This window comes from Zootermopsis nevadensis, unplaced genomic scaffold (assembly GCF_977971745.1).
Source record: "Zootermopsis nevadensis isolate Lab colony 2312 unplaced genomic scaffold, Znev_1.0 Znev_ptg000029l, whole genome shotgun sequence".
Classification (NCBI taxonomy): domain Eukaryota; kingdom Metazoa; phylum Arthropoda; class Insecta; order Blattodea; family Termopsidae; genus Zootermopsis; species Zootermopsis nevadensis.
Genome location: NW_028259161.1, coordinates 8,606,940 through 8,622,281, shown reverse-complemented (window position 1 = coordinate 8,622,281; position 15,342 = coordinate 8,606,940). Strand labels below are relative to the sequence as shown.

General features: G+C 35.8%; 1 protein-coding gene across 3 annotated transcripts in view; it reads right to left on the bottom strand.

Annotated features, from left to right (window-relative positions):
* side-IV (sidestep IV transmembrane protein) overlaps positions 1 to 15,342 on the bottom strand; it is a 446,858-nt gene that overhangs the window by 161,866 nt on the left and 269,650 nt on the right. The gene's annotated exons all lie outside the window — the stretch shown is intronic.

The following is a 15,342-nucleotide window of genomic DNA, read 5'->3' as shown; positions in this document are numbered from 1 at the left end:
TGGTTTACAAGAAACACGGGCTACGTACTCCCTTCCGCCTGTAGAATTCTGTGCTATTCAGCGGTAATGTATGACAACCTAAGCGTCAAACAAGCCCTTTCTTTCTCTTACTGCGTCATCTTCCGCAAATGATCTCACTTTACTCAGTCATTCGAATTACTTGCTGATTCTGTACCTTGAATCCCGTTTTATTTGAGAACTCTAGGAATACTGATTATGAGAATTTTGTGTTCCGCTAAATGAAGTAACACAGCCAAGCCCTCTGGTGGCGAATCCAAACGTTTACCACTAAAAGATACCAAATACCAAAACTTGACATTATTCTGAGCTAGTATCAATCAACGCTTTCTTTCATATCCTGTTTTCCTAAGACTTACATTAATATTATTCTTCCAAACAGCGCTCTTAACTAAAGAGATTCTTCTGTTCAGATTGCATACTACCCGCGTCAAAGCTACACACTCACTCTCACATATTTTTCTCTGCGAACAACAGGAAACGTCCGCTGGGATATATAATTTCGGGTAAATTTACTGAGCATGCGTAATTCGCCTATTCCGATTCTAAACATAGTGTACTCCAGTGTTCTCCAGCACTGCAGTGTATTGTGCGTGCAGGGGTGGTCGTATGTTCTGTGAAAGTGTATAAGCGCAGACGTTTATGCTCAACCCACACTCCCAAAGGACTTCTCGTGGCAAGTGCACAGTATCTGTGAAACGAATCCGCTGGTACGTGAATGTAAGAAGCTAAAGTGAACGAAGACGAAGAGAAGTGGAAAATGGGAAAAGATAAGAGGGCTACCTCTAAAGTGAAATATTTTAAAGAGAATTAATGTAAAATACTAGGTGTGAAGAAATATCTTCCCCAAATGGCCTGTGGTTGCTTACCCATAAATTGGTTCTTAAAGAAAACAAAATTCTTCAATGATTCATTACTTGGGGAGGGATAAGTCATGATCTTGAAAAGATACTCATCATCCGGTTAAATTCAGTCTGAAAAATTGTAAACGAAACAAAAGTTTAAACAACTTGAAATTGTAATATAAAAATTAAGACTAAATGTAATGAGCGTGTGAAAAGAACGTGATTGTATCAAAGACATGAGATGACATGCTTCATATAAATGGTGTACGATAACTGCCTAATAAAGTAATACTTCCTTTATTCGACAATTATTTTTCCCTTAAGGTCTATTTGGACCTAGAGAACTATCATTCTTTAAACAACAAAACATGTTCAGCCCCTCTGGTTTAAATCGGCTTCATTTTCTAAATGATATGATTCTTTCATGGCATATCTGCTAAAGCTTTGACTCAGGTTTCAGCACACCAATTCGCAACTTATTTAAAAGAGATTTCTGTAATCATACGTGACACAGAATTGCCATCGGGCGATACATCGTGGTAAGAGCTTTCTTTATTACGGAATCGTGTCCATCTGTTGGAAGAATAACACACAACAGTCTAAAACAAGTTTCTTCTCGATAAAGAGAGACGCTGCGCCCGGAATTCTCTGCAGTAAATCTAAGTGACCCCAATTGAACTGCCAGGAGGGGCAGGCCAACAGAATGGCTATGTTCTACAGATTTACCCTCGAAAATAAGTTCAGAATTTTCGACCGGACGATATTGAAGGAGATGTGGTACGACTAGAAGGTTCAGTGGTTTTATTTGTCGGGTTACTTTGATATCAAGTTTCCTCGATAAGAGAAGGATGTATTGGAGACGTTTCTTTACAGATCCTATTCCGTAGAAATAACTAAATCTTGTGTTCTTTGCACAGTAAAGGTAAACCCTCAGTATTAACCCTTTCCATGTTTTAGAATATTCTGTGAGAAGTCGACAAGTATTTTTGAAAGAATATTCTGGAAATGGAAAGTCTGTCGTCGTTACAACATAAAACCGTATTCTCTGCTCACATCAAGTTAGCTTTGCCGTGTTTAACTCTCTCCGATAACATAGCCTACCCATGCACACCACTTTCACTGCTTCAAAAAATGTTTAATCGAGTTCTTGAAACCATAATTTCTAATCATTTTCTACTCTCCCATAAAACGAATTTCATTTTCACCATAATTAAACTTAAACAGTAACATAAATAACTGCCAAAGCTGATCTTGAGCCAACTGCTCCAACTTACGATCTCTTAATAACAAATTAAAAATTATATCACAAAGCCGTGCTATTCGCCACAAACACGCGATTATTTACTCGCTTATAGAAACTTATTATTAAAGTTCAAACGTAGATGAATGATAAGTAGCTCTACTACTAGCTTTCAAGAACGTATTGAGTGATGTATTTAAGTGGGTTGGAGTGTTTTCGTTGTAACAGATATTGGTTACGGAGTTCAAATGGTAATATACATTTTCAAACGCGTCAAACCGAAAGTAACTATTTCACCGGGAGCTCTGACAATGAGCTCGTAGACTGAAATTCACTCGAGGCATGAACGTGTGTCTTTCAATATTGTGGTGTCCTGTGTTGGTACACGTCCTGCTACGACAGGTCGACCAATCGCTCATAATTGTCGAAAAAATTCCGGAAAGCTGGCCTACACAATTCTCAATAAAGCCAAGGTTCAGTGAAAACTAGCATCCGTGTCACAGGCAACACAGTTTACTCTTGCGACTAGAACAAAGACCACTTATCCATGGGGACCAGGTATGGAAACCCAATTCGTTCACGTAAAGTACTGCAGGGAGAAAGTTCTGTGTTAACATAATTTCTCTCAGCGAAATTATAGGAAACTGGTACGGATACAGGAAAGTTAAATTGGAATACACAACACGAAAACAAAGTCGTATATTTTTCTTAGGTAACTAAATGACAAATATAATGAAGTGTGTCTAATCTGTAAACAAAAAGTAACTAATGTCTTTCTCCCTTGGGTCTGTGTATCAGGCCTTTAAGATATTTCCATATGCAATTAAAATCCGCAAATCTGTACATGTCCATAATTGGAGCTCGGAAAAATACATAAATCTGAAGGGTCAAACGAGTTTTAATTTCAGTCAAATGTTTTAGACACCGTAATACACTGCTTATCTGCTAAGTGGTAAGTCAGCAGAAAACATGGCGGAAGATAAAAATATTTGGTTTCACCACAAAGTGCATGAGAAAGTAATTAAACTGTTAAATTTGTAATACCAGCCAAAATATTCTAAAAAATATGACAAAAAATTACACTCTCTGATTCGCAACTTGGAGAGAACAATGGAAAAGACAAAAAATGCTGACTGTTGTTTTCCTATTACACAAAACACAAGAGAACAATCGAATATATACAATTTTTCACCCATTTTTTGAAGAATACGTTCACAGGGTACGTAGCGTATACACCTAATTTAGGTGAAGAAAATGGTTTTAAAAATAAAGTTAGGTTCTACACAGAATCAAAATTAATTCACGAACGAATATAAGAAACACTCCGGTGCCCGTACGGATTAAAACCTGATACTTTTGAGTTTGTCGAGTTTCTTCTACACCACCCATTCTTTAGGCTGCAAACAAACGATTGTATCAAAGTACGAATCTGCAACGACGTCACGCATTTCATGAGTGAAAATTTTCCTTTCAGAAATCAGGCTAGGAAGTGGGCGAGAAATCGCTCAAGAACCTATCCCCTTTAATCGGACAGGGAATTCCCAGGAATAGCATGCCCTTGACCGTTACCCTGTGCAAAGGAAGGCTATTCGTATGTGTTGAGGTTTGACAATGGCTTCTCATGTCAGCTACGTTTCTCTGCTTGTCATTTTAAATTAAGCAAGCAACAATGGGAACGCCTGCTAGAATTCTACTCCCTTGCTTCCTGCAGAAATAGAGGAGGCAAAGAGTCGTGGTCCACTCTGTTCCTAAGGGATAACAATTCATCCTAACAACTTGCATCCTACGTCACAGGGCATGCCTAGGCTTCATTCATGAGGGACTGAAGTCCACTTTGTGTCCCTCCAACTAAAGATATCGACAGCAGTTTCCACTGTTTTCAATGTTATGATATCGAATATAATTAGTTTATTCAGAAAACTAGTCTATGCCAAATAAGCTTCGAAATTTGGACAATAATCTAAACGAACGTCCAGATACTAATTTAAATAAATTATCACCGTGTCCTCGTTACTACCGTCCTATTTTCCAATCATTCCGTACACTATAAATGAACAGAAAGCGTCGAAGTTATTTCTCTTCTAAGAGTCAAGGTAAATTTCGGGACTGAAGAGAAATTTGAACTGGTGTCCGAGGTTGTGTTGGCTGGTCGGGTCTACCCAGCAGCCCAGAGACATTGATAGATTGGTACGGGGCATTGGCTGAATTGCTCTTTTCTGGATAAACTCAAGTACACGGAATAAACATAGCTCAGTGTCACTTTGAGTACCACAAATTCCACTTGGATTGTCGTAGAATTAATCTGGATTTCTACAGTAAGAATTGGGTGACCAACAGCCTGACCTGTAAAATTCGTAAGGACGTTCAATAACTTACAAAACAACACATTATATCGGTCGTTTTGTTCTGAAGTAGTTGTGATTATCTGTGTTAGTTTAGATTAATAACAGACTGACATAAATAATCTGGCTGGTATAATAAGTAGTATTTACGTTTACAAATGGCATTTAAAATATATTAATTGTTCTTTTATGATAGCTACACTATAGCCACAAAAATATTTAAGAGTGGATATAAATACAATATCGGAACTCCTGAAGACACTTCATATTTACCTCTTGCACAGGAAACTGTGGTTCTTTATTGAATAGTTTGTTAACCATTTTGAAAATGTAAAATGCACTTCGGCAACAGTTTTAGGAACATCATAGTTCATTTTATGAAGTCTTGGTGAGCAAAGAATTCCCGTTCACTTTTCAAAACATTCTCGCATAAAGAATGTTGGTAAAAGCAGATGCCCGAAAACAAAAGTACTGTACATAACATTAAAGCAAAGGGAACTCTGAAATACGGCAGAGTTAAGGAAAGGGACATTAAAATACAGGGAGCAACACAAATTGCATTTCTACGACTTTTATTGAGTACAGGATTACAAGACTAGATCCACAACGAAATGCAGACGTCCGGGAGGAAATAAAAGTTCAAAAGAACTGTAGAGAACCAAAAGAATTGGCTACTACACACACACACACAGCCTTAAGACAAATGCAGTAAAATGCCAACGGGCGCAATGGAATATAAACCGTGGAGTCGAAATCTTTCTGGACACCCGATGATCTGGAACCTCAAGAGATAATTGTTTATAATCATCTATAGTTGTTGCTGACGCACACAGACACTTTTAAAAGTAACTCACTTAAGATTAAACTTTTCTTTTTTGGTTCTCGGGCGAGAAAATCACCGTGTGCGAAACGAATTCGGCAATCGACCGGACGACAAAAGAACACTAAATACGAAGCAGAAACAGTTTTCACGCGTAGACTACAACACCCAGCAAATCGACTTCATTTAGTTGGAGGCCCAAGCTTCCCAGACTTCATCAAAACATTTTGGTTTCCAAAACGCAGACCACTTATTGAAAACGTCTGTGAACATCTATACCTATCAGTGCCAACGCGAACATTAATAACACTCACATTATAGAATCTTAGCTAGAATAACAAACCTGACTAATTTATTATCTACGCACCTGTTAAAAAATCACTTTCTGTTTCTGAAAAGACTTCTTACGAATGAAAGTAATCAACACGTTTACGATGGCATCGAGTTGTAATACAAAGGATCATGACTCATGAATCTGTAATTAGAAAACAGTAACTAGACTCCACCAAGCAACCTAAGATTAATTTCCTGTGAACGTAGTCTCTTTGTCGGCATATTAACAACCCAATATAATTGACCTCTCATGTAAACTCAACATCATAATCATTTCCTGGCGTATCAGCATACTGGTAGGCAGGTTCAGTCAATAGACAGAGATGCTGAGTTACCTGCCAAACAAGCGTAATTATTTGAGAAGAGCAGGCTACATTATTTACCACGTTTAAATTCAGGAAATCTGTTCGTGGTCTGTTTCAAAGTCAGCTTCTAGGAGGATATGACATTCATGACAGATTAAATTTCATTTACAGAAGAGGCATTTAAAAATTAATTAACAAAATCTAACTTCTATTGCTATAATCCAGAAATAATTATTTTTTGTACAGGTTAATTTGTCAATGTAACAGCACTTCGTGTCATATTCCATAGGCCAACATAGGCCGATATCAGGCCACAAGGAAAAGCTGCCGACGGGCTCAAACTCCTTTCACGTCATTAAACATTATTTTACACTTGTTTTGAACAAGTCAAAATGGGGCTCTACATCTTTGCTGTTCCAGTCTTTGCAAGCTCTTCTCTAAATTCTATCTCGGTCAATAAATTCTTATAAAATCTTATACTCACAATTACTAATGACATTTGACACTTGAATAAAATCCAGAAATACATTTACAATAGCATGGAGCCTCTATAATAATTAAAATTAGTCCTCTTAAAAATCGCAGAAATACACACACCTCCAAACATTCTCCACTGTATACATTACTTACACACAATTTGTAATTAAATTGTGGTAGGTTAAAACTATGTTCCACTTTATAGTTGTATCTCAAACAACGGCCATAAATAATACGTTTCTAAGAACGAAGTTCAAGGATACGCCAGCTCTTAAAATCAATAAACACCTCTGTTTCTTGTAAATAACATAATGACAATTCATATTAAGTTTAAATCAAATAGTAATTACGATTATGAATGCATGGCGAAATGTACTATGAATACGGAACAGGAGAATTGCCTAATCTATGGACTGAAGAGGGAAAATTATTAATATCTGAAAAAAGCAGGTGTGAACTTTGCCTCTAAACAAGCGAAACGAATGCACCACGATTTCTGTAATATTAAAATGGAAAAGTGTGTCTCAGAATTGATGAAATGCGGGAAGTCAGAGACTTCAAGTACTTATTATGAAGACGTAGTTTATAAAATTTCCATTTTATGACAAGAACAAACCTAATGACTGGTGCACTAAATGGTCAAATTTTTACACTTTAAAATCGTTCTCTGAGACACCCAAATTGCATGCCTGACAATTTTCGAAGTGTCAAACATCACCATCTACCTGAAATAAGCATGAGTCTTGGAACTGTCTGAACTGAATGGTAAAAATTAAATAAATAAATAATACGAGGAGATAACAAAAGGAAGAAGACAGAGTATGGGTCCACTCACACAGACCGTAAAATTGGATACCCCTTTGTACCACAGGCTTGCCAACATAAACAACGTCTGCCTCGCCGACCCCAACAACACAACATTTAAAATGTTTTCAGTGCTTTGAACACAATACTGTTCCTTTGAAAAAAAATTTCGATTATTTTCAGAACCGTTAAGAAACCCCTAAACGCAATTCAGTGTAGAGGCTGCTTATTTTCATTTCCTACTGTTCAGATCTACTGCAATTGCTTGTACACTTGCCTCATATTATTATTTACATTTGTAATTAGCATACAGCAAAGAAAAGAGAGCAATGCCTCACTCTGCCTGTAGATGCCTTGTATCCGAATATCTCTTGTATGGAAGTACACATAAGGGATAGATTTTAGTCCCTTTCAACTTAACGCGTGACAAGAACGTTTTATTCTAACGACTGTCTTCCGAAACAGGCACAGCGGGTGAGTGAGATTAAGAGATGCGATAAGGAATTCGTTGTGATTACAATGCAGTGTTGTTCCTCAGCGGGAGCCCTGAGTGTCCGCAAATTCAGACAACAAATGCTACAGCATTTCCTCACCAATAAACTGACAAAAATTGAAAAATTAAATTCGAAGCTTCAAATGTTATAATCTATACCAGTCACAATGTTTATCCGTCAATTGCTTCAATTAAAAAGCACATTCACAGACATTTTAAGCCTATCTCACATCGTAAGGTAAGCTCTGGAGTATTTAAATTTCAATCAGCAGATGCCACCAGTTACTGAGTTTTCTGCTGTGCCGTATGAAACCGGTGACTGCAAGAAAAGCGCGCGGGTAGTCTAAATATAATTTTGCAGGCGGAAGTAATTTCGTTCTTCATGTGATTGAAAAGAAACCGAGTAAGAATTACAGATCAGAAGAGATCGAGAAGACAGGTGAATGTACTCTGAGTCTGAAGGCTAAACTACAAAAAGGGAATGGTTACTCATTTTAAATTATCTTAATAATGAAGTGTAAAGACATACAGTAGATGAAAGGATTGGGGTCTATAATAAAATTGATTTTCGAGGAATACAGAAGAGGGTGCCGACAAAATTCGTTTGACTCAAGACAGGGGCGGGTGGCATTCGTATGAACACGATAACAGAAATTCTGTTTCTAAAAAGCAAATTAATTTCTGGACCAACTGAACTACTATCAGTGTCTCACGATAAACTCTGTTTAGAAAGAAGTTTGAGTTTTAGGAATCAGTTATTTTTAAATTAAGATTGTTCGCAACAACGGATCAACACTGAAACATACTTTCCACGTATTCCGTTCATCCGTCTTTTAGCATAATGCTATACAGCGCAAAGCACCACACAAAAAAATTACTGTCTTTACTACACCCACACATTTTCTGATTTCAGTTCTGTATTAAATGTACATATGCCTCATTAAACAAATCAAAACACCGTTTAAGTGAAAGGAGCACATGTTGCACGGTTAAAATTTTGTACGTACATGAACACAAATATGAGATAATTATATTCAAATGTTTTTTAAGGAACTGTGATTCTGAACAAATGTAGTGTATGCATAACTTGTATCTGTAAATGTAATTCTGAACAACAGGGTATCAATTATGTTAATCACGAAAACAAGAAGTTGTCCTTTAGATGAATATTATTCATTTGAACGTATGAAATTCAATTTATTGCAAGAATCAAAACCAACCACATACGACTCAGAATTACATATAAGTAACCTATAGCCATCAACAGTATTTAGATGCAGTTGTGAAGTACAGCTGCATATACAACCACCAGCATTTTAGTTGCTACATATAAACAGTGCGTCTTTTTGCAAGGCATTAGTGTACACGTGGGAGAGAAATTGCTGACCAGAAAATTAATGTTCAATCCAGCATGTTCCCAATCCCAATGGAACTCTTGGTTAACAGGAATTGCTGACAAATTTTTATTGTTTGTACGTCTAGAATCGTGTTTATATACACGTGTATGTGTTTGCGTGGAATGGAACGAACAAAAATGTTGCTGAAACTAAACCAATAAAAGTAAATTACGTGAGACAGGAGCAGGGGATCCTCTAAGCTGACAGTGTACCGAACTGCTGTTATTTAGAGCAAAGATTCATGGCTGTCGCTATGGAGAACAGATTCCAGTTACCATTCAGTATGAACATGCTTTAAAATGTGTTTCATTTGGATTCGCTATATTCTCTTTTGCTGTGAAAACATTAGTTAGAGCACATTTAAAGCAGTTTAATAGTATTTTCTACTCACTTATTAATTTAAAATATCTTCCAATAGATTTAACACTTTAAAGCCTAGTTGTAATTATATGCACTACCTCTTCAACAGTCAATAACGCTGATTTTAGTATATATGGATTTCGTGTGACATTTGGTATAAACAAGGATTATTTCCATAGACACCATTAACCAACTGCTTCTTGCTTATAACACGAAAAATGTAGCATGTGCGTTTTCCTGCTGAAGCTCTCATTCTTGATTCCACAAGTTTCTTCACAAGCACTAATTTCGTTCCCAGGCTTCTTGCATTTCCTACTGATCATGAAAACGTAATTCGGCATCAATATACGCATTGTTTTCCGCTACTGCATTGACTCAGAAAATCAATATTATAAAAAATAAATCCTGAGATAAGAAGGCAAATTCGAAGATTGTTATTATCCGAAAGGTGAGGAAAGGATGTTTCATATTCTGGGTGTACTGCAAGAATATTTTTCGATATATGATTCTGTACTCACAGCACATGCAGCTGTAGACACTACTCACGGCAACAGAAAACGGCTATTCTTACCTGAAACAGACAAATTCTGGGTTAGAACACATGGAAAGGTTTGAGGTTTACAGGGCGCTAAAACCCACGAGACAGCCATCTTCGGAAAATATTTTTAATGGTAAGACACTTGTGATAATTATTCTCCGATACTATTTAATCTGAAATGTCAAAGATTCGGTCATACATACACTGTAATAAGTTTAAGAACCAAATCAGATTTTTCTGCATAGCGGATGTATTAGCCCCCCACCAAGCAAAGGAATTTCAAACGTGCGAGGTACTGTTATTTTATGGCTTCCAGGTAAGTGTTATTCTGTAGGTCTACATATACTCCACAAAGCAACTTTCAAGGAAATCAAAGATTATTTTGTACTGAAGCATATGTCATAAAAGATCAGTTCTCATTACGGAAGCCAATCAGAATAATTTCATTACATGTACACTGTCCTCGAGAAATCCTCTTACAAAATATTGTTTTTTGATGACATAATGTGATCTTCTTCAACCTGAAATGCTGTAGACAAATAATATAGTCCGCTACGATAACATTTTTTGAACTTTTAAAGTATTTAGCCTGGATTTATAAAATTCAATAAATTTGTCTAATTTGTCTAAACATGTTATAGTGCAAATGTAAAAAACTGGCAAGATTATTAATTGTACCCTTTCTGCCAAATCAGCAATCAGATTTTAAGGCATTGATCACAAACCACAGATACGCTAACTGAATTTACATGGAGAAGCAGTGTGTTCAAATATTAAGTAGCAGTGTACTGCAAAGAAGTTTGATGAGACAGCGTAAATGTTCCATTTAGCATAGAGCAAAATAATCTGAGTCACATCACTGGCAAAGTATTCAACGTGGCCTCATTAGCGGCCACATGTCTCAAGCAGACTCTAGTCAAACGTAAGCGGGGACCTGACATTTTGTTATTGAATTCCAAATGCCTTTGTTAACCGCCAGGAAAGCTTCTCCGATGCAGAAATTAAACACTGGAGTTTCCGACTATAATAATGAAAGAACTTCTGTTCTAGAAAAAGGGGTCTTTTTGGATCAACAAAATAATTTACCAGGAGACAAAGGAAACAGACTATAAGAAAGGACGGACGGAAATACGGTGCCCATGAAGCAGACTTATAAGCAGTGAACACAGAACGATTTAACGAATGTGTCATCTGTTATTTTTTTTCAAAACGTTACAGACACGAAAACTGGTTGTGATGGGAATGTGAAAAAATAACCATTTAATAAACTTGAAAGAACTGAGGTAACGAACGTTATATCTGATCAGTAAGATCATTAAATGTCAACAGAAAGAAAATATTTTCTACTTATTCAAATTCGAAATTCATGAAGGATGTCACTACCATAAGTGAAGGGTATGGGCCAATGAAATAACTGAATGCATGCAATTCTTAAATTTGTAATTTATTATAAATAATTATAATCCAGAGACGCATTTCTAAAACAATGTTCGGAAAAGACGATGAACATTTCGAACGAAAACATTTGTGTGGCATAGCTGAAATGTCATTTTTAACTATTTTGTAGAAATGGCTTAACATTAAAATAATTCGTAGACAATTCATGCTTATACATTCTGGCTTAACATTTTTCGACGTGGAACGTAATTAAATATACTTCAAGTTCATTTATATGAAGTAAGACATGAGTAGCTAACTTTTCTTTCTTGTTTGAATATCGCCCTCGGCTCACGACTACACAGCACAGATCCATTTCTTACGCTATTATGTAGCCGTGCACTGAAAACGGCGTAGATAACACAGGACTAAACCTCTAGACCCAACTTGCTAAATAGAAGCAAAGAATAATTCACAATCAGATCATAAAGATCAGAATGTTCTGAGACGGAGTCAAAGGGGCGATTAATGTTCTACCATGCTTAAATACACTAATATGTTCACTTTACGTGAATTATAATGACTTAATATATAGCCGTCCTGTATCGTGTTGGTGCATGAATACCACCCGACTCTCGTTCTACGAGAAACGATCGACACAGGACGAACTACGCGTTGCTGTAATTCCGAAAGTGATAGTTTTAATTGCAACTGTTGTACACATAACTGCGTATGATTTAAGGGTGCCTTTTTGAAATAAATATATATACTTACTACTAAATTCACGTCTCTTTCTTTGGCTAAAGGAATATAACTGAAGATATGAATATTATGAATAAATAAATGAAAAGAACATGCTGTTGTTTTAGTAGCAAAATTCTGTTTTACCTGACATAAATTGTTTAACAATTTTCAGAAACGACGAAACAATAATCTACGATTTATGCATGCATCCTACGCTCTCAGAGAATGTACTTATAAAGGCCTATTAATTAAGACTAACTCTAAATACTGCCAGCAAACATGCCCTATCTTCGTATATTACAGAACAATATGAATACTGAACCAACTATTAGAGATGTGCAAGCGAATAACGTGTTCATAATATGATAAGAAAGGATTTTTATTTTAACCTGCATAAGAGAAGTTTTAAAATTGTAAGAAGTTCGTATAACGACTAAAGTTTGAAATGCAGGCAACTAATATTCGAACTTAAAAGTATTTTATATGTATTGGGAAAATACGTGGAAAGCCTGAACTATTTATAAAGAATCGGTAGACGATAAACGTCATAAGCCTTGTACCAGGTAAAATATCAGCAGACACAATCTGATTTAGTTTCCGCTTACTCTTTCTTAAGCTTTGCACTGCAAACTCCTAATCTTTATCGTTAAATTATTCAGCTTCAAGATTGAATGACCTGTCTTCTCTTAGTCTGATAAAGATTAAAATGGATGACTCTTACTCATCTTCTTTCAATATTCTGATTCTTTTCTCTTTTCCAATGTAAATTTGACTTTGTGAGTTGAGAGAATATACCAACTTCACTGAGAAATCCTGTTCCAGTATACGGCTGGTACTGGAGTCTCCATGATACATTTTCATGGCGCCAATCTACATGTCACTCCCCATGAACTAAATAGTAAAATGTTTGTATCGTAAGTACGGGGATATAGTAAAACTTTATTATTTTTAGAAATACGAAAAAAAGTTAAAAAAAAGTTCCAATATCCAGTTTTGGGCAGTTTAACCAATAATGAGCAGATGCGGCATTACACTCTTCAAGTTATCAATACCAAACATTTACGACGATGCTACCTCGATAACATAACAGCAAAGAATAATATATTTCCAGGGAATCCTATAGTAATTGTGTCTCATTTATTACTGTTTTCCCTATACTTTTAGACATTCTTTAATTACAACACATTGTGATTGTTGTGAATTATTTCTAATTTTGTTCCACGATGAAAATCACGTAGGCCTACTTCTTGGTTTCAGAAAATGTTATCCTGATTCCTCATAAAACTTTTCATTAGCAGCATTATTTCATTCATTAGCGTTTTGTTTTGAGTCAAAACCTAAGGGGGCGGAGAGAGAGAGTGAGTCCTGAATCTAGCAATGTTGTTACGGAACCAAGTGGTCCCTCCTGTCACGACAGCCCATCATTCAACTTGTAACAGAATGTATTATCTTCCAGTAAAACTAAAATGTAGTATATTTATAAGAGTTATTTACCTGAAACAAAATTAATCCTATAAGAAGTATTAAATGTCCTTCTATAAATGAAAAGAAAACAGAAATATGTTTACTTTTGAATTATAGGATATTTTACGTTTTTAATATAGTCAAGATGTCTGTGTTGGTATTCCGGGCTGTAACGCAATATGAACCTATAGGTATATACCAACGGAAATGATGGAGAAAATATGGTCTGTGGAAACGTTGGTTATCTACCTATGCATATTTTACTGGTACAAAATTATAAGGATCTTTTTTAAAAAAAAAATTCACCTTAAAGCGACCCTGCACACATGTTCAGTGTTAGAAACTTATAAAGACCTTAATGTTGGGGGGATTCTACAGAAAGACCTAAGCAACATGCATAGGTGCTTCGGTGTTAACTGTAAAACCAAAGAGAAGAAACGATAACATTGAGATAGATCTGCGAGAGTTTCGAAGGATAGGAAGTGGATGGAACTAGCCCAGGAACTTTCCAGTGGCGGGTTTTGATGTTACCTGTAGGATTCTGCTTCAACGGAGTTAAATAACAATGCAGAATCTATTTAGATATTACAATAATACGATTGTGACCGTGGCCTCTTTTAATGCATGTAATTGCAAATATCAAAAAGGAAAGCTACTTTAAATCTCAGTGAGCATAGCAGCACATTCCGTCGACAGAAAATGAGGATCTATGGAATGCATACAAAGGTTGGAAACAACTTTCCTCGCCAATCGGATGTTGTCCTATGATAATGAATGGACTAGAAGTTGCAGCAAACAATTTGGGTCTAAGGTAAAGCGAATTTCGATAAAAAAAAGTTTCCAATACAAATTTATACATCATAAACCCTATAAATTACACAAACTGTCGAAGCGAGTTTTACGACTGTGAGATACAAGGGACGAATAAGAGGGAAATGAAGAGCACTGGAACCTTTGAACCTTGACCCCATTAAGTTCACCTGAAACACGAAAAAAAATAAGGCAGAATTGGAAATTCAGGAGGCGAGGATTAAACTTGTCAGTTTCTAGCAGAAAAAAAACATTGATTCTTTTTTAATAGCATGGTCCCAGAATAAAATACCAATTACAGGTAGGCTAACAACTGTTTTTTGATGTGAACATTATTAAACATGCCACATTAACAGAAGATGCTATAGAATACACAATTTTAAATCATACCATAATTATTTTGAGTTCATAGAATACACACACTGTGATATGTTTTTAAAGCTTCTTTTCTGAAATGCTTCCATTCTACTCTGATCGTATGAATATACTCTAGGATTTGTTAATATGAATTTTCAGAAATAAATTATTAGACGACCGTATTTAATTCGTAGAGAAATATGAAGTTAAAGGCTGAAAAAAGACACAATTTCTGAGAATAAAATATTTATACTGACAGCTTACGTAACGTAAGTACTAGTTTGTGAACTCAGATAAAAACACGCAGACAAAATGACATAAAGTAAATATAATATGCCTAGCAGCTATTCTGATACAAATCTATGCCAATATTATTGACGTTTTATCTACAATTTTAATGGTAACCTACTTAGAAAGCAAATTATAACATTGAGGCCGATGTTAACCTCTTTATTTTCTTACCTTTTGGCGTCAAAGATATTTTAGCTTCCTTTGCGTGAGTCAAGAACAACTGTAATTGAGACAGCTTGGTCAAAATATAAATCCAGGTTTAAAAAAAATTAATCCTTAGTTTATGATATAAATACACTTATATTCGATGTATTTTCTTTGAACAAT